This window comes from Pinus tabuliformis, chromosome 9, assembly GCF_031772625.1.
Source record: "Pinus tabuliformis cultivar Carrire ecotype Pingquan chromosome 9, CPIR1, whole genome shotgun sequence".
Lineage (NCBI taxonomy): Eukaryota > Viridiplantae > Streptophyta > Pinopsida > Pinales > Pinaceae > Pinus > Pinus tabuliformis.
In genome coordinates this window covers 640,885,037-640,892,179 of record NC_142307.1, presented here as the reverse complement: position 1 = coordinate 640,892,179, position 7,143 = coordinate 640,885,037, and the positions used below count along the sequence as shown (strand labels likewise).

Here is a 7,143-nt window from a genome sequence, read left to right as displayed (position 1 = left end):
TAAGAGATATGTTTGCTTCAAGTTCGAGTCGTGTCTTAAACCAAGCTGAACTTGAGTATGAAGAAATTCAGCCATCTGCCCAATGGGAATTACCTGTCATAGCTCCCTCAGAAGTCTATAGTGATATATCCATGTTTCATTTAAAAGTTACTAGAATTAGCATAAAAGAGTCTATTAGTCAAATCCAAGAAAACTCAGATGTGATTCAGACTAGTCCTTTATTAAATCCCAAAGCTTTACAAGCAGAGACTAAAAGATTGAACACTAAATATTTGCATCTATGATGCATAAGAGTAGGAATCAGTCCCTTAGTACATCAAGGGTTAAATACTTTTGTGTTAGTTGTTGTTCGTGATCTTACACACAATAAGTATACTAATTCTTTGATTGGCGAAATAGTTGCTCCACTTTCCAATGGCCTCATCTATTTTCACTATTTTCCGAATTTCTCTATCTATACTTTTGATGAAACCATTGATCAAATCCTCCACCTTCAAATTCAAACCATTGGTTTCAATATGCATCAGAAGATAAATAATATTGCCATACGTACTAAAGGTTGTTTTCGCCATACAAATACTTTATAGCTAGCCATCCGCCACACTCCCAGTCGAGACTCCAAGTCAAGTGTTGTTATTATGACTGATGCTAAAAACCAAAAAATTGAGCATCAAACAATCCGATGGGAAGACTTGACTTTCCCTGAGCACTAGGTAGTACAAAATCCTAATCTTCTGATTCCAAAATGAATTACTTCCGCTGACATCAAAGAAAATCAATCTTCTGTAGTCTTATCCTTTCCCAGAAGATCTACTATCGATCGTCGAAGTATTGAACAAGCCTGTAAAAATTCTAAATATTACAGAGATGCTTCTACTGTAGATACTGCATGTTCTAGTTCTTCCTCCTGTAAACATATTTCCCTTTTTGAATTTGCACAGATTGTTAACTTTGCTTCTTTAGAAATCAAATGTTCAGAATGTCAAAACCCTGTCAATCTATTTACGCTTGCTGAGACTGCTATCCATGCAAACCATAATCCCAAATTTGGCATAGCTCCTCCATCAACCACTGTAAATCCATTGTTGGACACAGATTGTCATTGATGTCAATATGGCAATATTCGAGGAGCAGACAGAGCCGAAGAAGAGGAGCACACAGAGCCATCAGAGCAGGTGGAGAGCGAAGCAGGGGAGCTCTGTGATTCTTTTTTGGTGGGAAGCTGAAGCTGCTTATTCGCGTTTTTGATTCAGGAATACTTGGTTTTTAGAAAACCATGGGTAAAGAGAAGACCCACATCAATATTGTGGTCATAGGACATGTCGACTCTGGCAAGTCCACCACTACCGGTCATCTTATTTACAAGCTTGGCGGTATCGACAAGCGTGTGATCGAGCGTTTTGAGAAGGAAGCTGCGGAAATGAACAAAAGGTCATTCAAGTATGCCTGGGTTCTTGACAAGCTTAAGGCTGAGCACGAGCGTGGTATTACTATTGACATTGCTCTCTGGAAGTTTGAGACAACCAAGTATTACTGTACCGTCATTGATGCACCAGGCCATCGTGACTTTATCAAGAACATGATTACGGGTACATCACAGGCCGATTGTGTTGTTTTGATTATTGATTCTACCACCGGAGGTTTTGAAGCGGGTATTTCGAAGGATGGACGGTAGATACAGCACGACGGGTAGATCCAACGGTCGCGGGCGATAAAGATGCACACAGGTTAACGAGAGGGATGCGGGCCGTTGGATCAGGGCGCGGTGGATCCAACGGTGATCGGGAGCGGAAGTCGCGCGGAGGTTAACGGCTGGGGGACAGGCGGTTTCGCGGGCGGGCGGTATTCCCCGCACCACCTTTGGGCCCAAGGCGGTTTCCGTATATGGCCGCGCGATCCAGTTAATGCGCGACACGTGGCTGAAGTGACGGGCGCGAAACCGCCGCGATCGCGCGTTAACGCGTGAGCACTTAACAAAAGCGGGAGGCGCGATCACCGTTAGATCAAGCGGTGAATGTAATCAACGGCAGGGATACGAACAGGGTTTAACGTGCGATAGAAGTAACGGAGACCGTCGGATCGTAATGCGATCGACGGTGGGGGTCAGGCGGAGGATTAAATGAGAGCGCCGAGTCATATGGTCGGGTCACATGGCGATTTAGAGTTAGCGCTCAGGGCCTAAAGCACATAGGCTTATGCAGCGAAGCAAAGGCAGATTTTATATATATATATATATATATGCGCAGAATACGTGATTGGAGGAGAAACACACATATATATACATACATATATATATATATATATATATATACTTTAACACTATCCACGGCATAAATATACATCGGCGGCCAAAACCTTACATACATGCGTTTAACACGATCGGAGGCGAAAAGTGGACTGGAACATATATGCACAGGAGGCTGTGGATGCCTGTTATCATTGAAAAAACGGGCCTGGATTACAGTTTTTAACACACAGTGACCGTAAAGCCAAGAAGTTGAATGAAAAGCCAGCACAGAGGAAGTCACAGCGATCAAGGAGGGAAGCTGAAAGATCAAGCGAGTCAGAGGAAACGACAGCGACTGAGGAGGAAGCCTAAGAGACGGTGTAAGCGGAAACAAATGGACAAAGGCATGGGAATGTATAAAACAGTAGAAACAAAGAACTGTTGGTGTGGTTATGGTGGTGAAGAACCCGAGGGTGAGATAGTAGAAGCAGCAGAGGCAAAAGAGACAAAAAAAGCGGCAGAGGCAAAAGGGACAGAAAAAGCGACAGAGGCTGTAAAGGCAGCAAAAGCAGCAGAGGCAGAAGAGCAGGAGTGAGACAACCTCAGTTGAATAGAGTGCAGCAGCATACCTGTTTATACCAAGGTTGGGTTGGAGCCTCAGAACTGAACAGGACTGAAGTCATTGGGGTAGGTGCTTCTAAATGCAGAACCACTACAAAACAGAGTTGGTGCTCTGGAGGTTGGAGCCTCACTGAAGTCCAAGTTGGAGCTTGGCAACTACTCAGAATCAGATTTATACGTATATTGTATTTATTTCTTTGCACTGTCTTGAGTTTTAATAAAAGCATTAAATTCAGCTGTTGATTTCTGTGTCCTGTGTATACATATACATATCTATATAGGTTGTTGGCAATCACTAAAACAAATAAAAAAAAAATAGTAAGAAACATTGATTCACCCCCCCTCTCAGTATTTCCAACAATTGGTATCAGAGTAGGCTTCTTCATACTAGCCTAACAGCTTGAAGAAGGATCCGCAGCCATGATGAGAAACCACGAAGCATCAGGAAGACCTCCTTTGTTCAATGGCACTAACTTTGGTTTCTGGAAGAAAAGAATGACTTACTACTTAATGTCCCTTGGACCTGAAGTCTGGCATTTTGTTCAAAATGAATACAAAACTACTTCCACTCTTCCAACAGACCAAGATGAGAGAAAAGCCTACATTGCAAATGCAAAGGCCATGAACTCCATCACTATAATGGAATCACTGATTCCGAGTTTACAAAAATCATTCACTGTACCTCGGCCAAAGAAATGTGGGAAAAGCTAGTTGGTTTGTATGATGGAGACTCGAAAATCAAAAAAGCAAAGCTTCAAACTCACAGAAGACAATTTGAAAGTTTGAGGATAGAAGATGAAGAAGATATTGCAACATACCTCCTCTGAGTAGCTGAAGTGGTAAATTCCCTGAAAGGATTGGACGAAAAAGTTGAAGAAAGTAACATTGTTCAAAAGGTATTAAGGTCTCTTCCAGACAGGTTTGACTCCAAAATAAGCGCTATAGAAGAAACAAAGGATCTAGATACCCTCAAAATGGATGAACTCCATGGAATTCTCACTGCCTATGAAATGAGGAAAGGTGGCCCAAGCTCCAAAGATGCAGCATTCAAGGCCTCAAGGTCAAAGAAGGGGAAAGAAAGGAATGACTGTAGTGATGAATCAAATGTGGAATCCGAATTGGCTCAATTTGTACGAACGCTGAAAAAAGAATCTAAGCTTAAAGGCAAATATCCTCTTATCTGTTTTAAATGTGGTAAAATAGGTCATTATGCAGCAAAATGTCCTCATAAACATGACAGTGATGATGCAAGAAATTCTAAAAGAATAGCACATAAAAAGAAAGGGTTCAATAAGAATAACTTTTTCTCCAAGCAAGATGAGTCTGATGAGGATGAGTTTATGGTCATCAAAAGGAAATCAGATGAGGAAAGCAATCATGATGAAAGCCAAGAAGCATTATTCATGGCACTCGCAGATGATGTTGACTCAAGGCTGGAAGGAAATGTAGATGAACTGTTAATAAGTGCCATTAAATAAAATGAGAAACTACGGAACAAAATCATTTCTCTCAAATTGGAAAACGAGGAAATAAGAAGGAGAGAAGATCTCTTGGAAGAAAAGCTTAAAGAAAAGGAAGAGACTTGTGAAGAACGCGAGACCGAAATAGTGTCTCTGAGAAAGGAGTTGGAGCAAATTAAAAAGGGTTGTAAAAGCTCTCAAATACTTGAGACTATTCTGAAAAATCAAAAACCTCAACATGACAAGTCTGGAATAGGTTTCAAAAGAGAATCCTCAAGCACTAAGAATAATGCGAAAAGCTATGGCGATGCACTTTCCTATAATCCAAAAGATGAAAAGTGCACCCCAGATCCCAAGAATGAAGAGAGAATTACTCCAAAGAAGAATGTGGAGTCAAATCATGGACACTACAGCAAATACAAACCTGTACTCCACCAAGGGCCCATCACAAATCCAAAGAACGAGGGGGGAGTAATTCCCAGGAAGGAAATCGACTCAAACCGTGGTTGCTTCAACAAGTACAAAACCATCTTTCTTGGACACTGCTTTCACTGTAAAAACTTCGGTCATCAAGCCAGACATTGTATGGCTCGCAGAAGTGAAAACACAAAGCTAAAGGATAGAATAATCAACTCATATGCCCCTAAAAGGCAGGGACAAATCAAAACCTTAAACTCGTTTGATCCCTTGACCAAATTTGATCTGATTTGCTCTTTCTTCTACAATAATGGACACTATGAACAAGACTGCCCACTCAAAGGAAGAAAGACGAGTAGCAAGAACTCCAGCATGGAAGAATGCGGCCTGGCTCTATATGCTCAAAATAATGGAAACCAGTGGTTTATAGATAGTGGGTGCTCCAGACACATGACAGGAGACAAAAGGAAGTTTGTCTCACTGAGAAAAAAGGAAGGGAATGTGTCCTTTGGAAGCAGATCTGGCAGAATTGCAGGAAAAGGAACAGTTACTCTGATCAATGGAAAAAGAAAAGCTCAAGATGTTCTGCTGGTTGATGGACTCAAACACAACCTCTTGAGTGTCAGCCAAATCTGTGATCAAGGACATAAGGTTGTTTTCAGCACCAAAGACTGTGAAATAAGGAACTCTGCCTCAGGGAAACTTGTGGCAAAAGGGGTGAGGACACCAGACAACATTTACATTCTAAACAATATTCAATAAAATAAATGCTACCTGAGTCAAACAAAGAAGAGTTGGTTGTGGCACAAGCGACTTGGACATACAAGCTTCAAAAATATGATCAATATCAGCAAGATCAACGCTGTACGAGACATCCCAAGGCTGTTCAAACTAAATCAAGCAGTATGTGGTCCATGTCAACATGAAAAGCAGACCAAAATCAGCCACAAGACAAAGGAACACTCTACATCGAAGCCCTTAGAGATCATCCATGCTGATGTATGTGGGCCAACTAGAAATCAAGCACTCCAAGGAGAAAGGTACTTTGTGTTATTTGTTGATGATTATACTAGAATGATGTGGATATATTTCATAAAGTATAAATCTGAAACTTTTGAGTGTTTCAAGAATCTAAAAGACCTTGTAGAAAATGAAAAAGATTCAAAAATTAAGTGCCTCAGAACAGACAAAGGAGAAGAATTCACATCAAACGAGTTTAGTGAGTTCTGTAATATTCATAGAATTAAAAGGGAATTCTCGACTGCCAGAACACCTCAGCAAAATGGGGTAGTTGAAAGAAGAAACCGAACAGTCCAAGAAATGGCAAGAACTATGCTATTAGCAATAGACTTATAGCCTAGATTCTGGAGAGAAGCAGTAGGGACAGCTGTCTACACACTGAATCGAACTCAATTAAAACCAAATTATGATAAAACTCCTTATGAGTTATGGAAAAGAAGCCCTGCTTCGGTGAAGTACTTCAAGATCTTTGGAAGCAAGTGCTTCATAAAAATAAATGATGGTTCACCAGGAAAGTTTGATTCTCGGGTTGATGAAAGGATATTTCTTGGATACTCTACACGGAGCAAGGCTTACAAGTGCTACAATTATCCACTGAAGAAAATAGTAAAAAGCATTGATGTAAAGGTTGATGAAGATTTTCAAGTAAAGGAAATTGAAGAACATGAAGATGACACTCTCATTGAAGAAGAAGAACCTAAAGAAGAAGAATAAGAGGAAAGAGAACCACCTAATACCCCTTCTAAGGCGAAGTATGTCCAAAGACACCATCCAGAAGAGCAGATCATTGGCGATAAAGATGAAGGTGTGCAGACCCGAAGAAGGATAACAATTACACCCAAGAGAAAATTCATTGCCCTCCTATCTATGATAGAACCAGAAACATTTGCCGAATCAAGTAAGGATCCTCATTGGGTAAAAGCCATGGAAGAAGAAATGACCCAAATTGAGAAGAACAAGACATGGGAGCTGGTACCTCGTCCAAAGCACAAAAACATAATAGGAACCAAATGGGTGTTCAAAAATAAAATGAATGAGGAAGGACAGGTTATCATAAACAAGGCAAGACTTCTCTGCAAAGGCTATTCACAAATTGAAGGAATTGACTTTGAAGAGACATTTGCACCAGTGGCCCGCATGGAAGCTATCAGGATGTTCTTGGCATTTGCTTGCTCAAAAGGATTCAAAATCTATCAAATGGACGTGAAATCAGCATTTCTAAATGGGGAACTCAAGGAGAAAGTCTACATGGCGAAGCCAGAAGGTTTTGATCTAACAGCAGGAAAGGACTTAGTTTGTAAGCTGAAAAAGGCTTTATATGGGTTGAAACAAGCTCCTAAAGCTTGGTATGCAAGACTGGATCACTATCTACAACAACAAGGCTTCAAAAAGGGAGTG

General features: G+C 40.9%; 1 pseudogene; it reads left to right on the top strand.

Annotated features, from left to right (window-relative positions):
- The first annotated feature begins 1,186 nt into the window (after nucleotides 1-1,186).
- On the top strand, nucleotides 1,187-1,675 carry LOC149150264 (elongation factor 1-alpha pseudogene; annotated as a pseudogene).
- The last annotated feature ends 5,468 nt before the right edge of the window (nucleotides 1,676-7,143 follow it).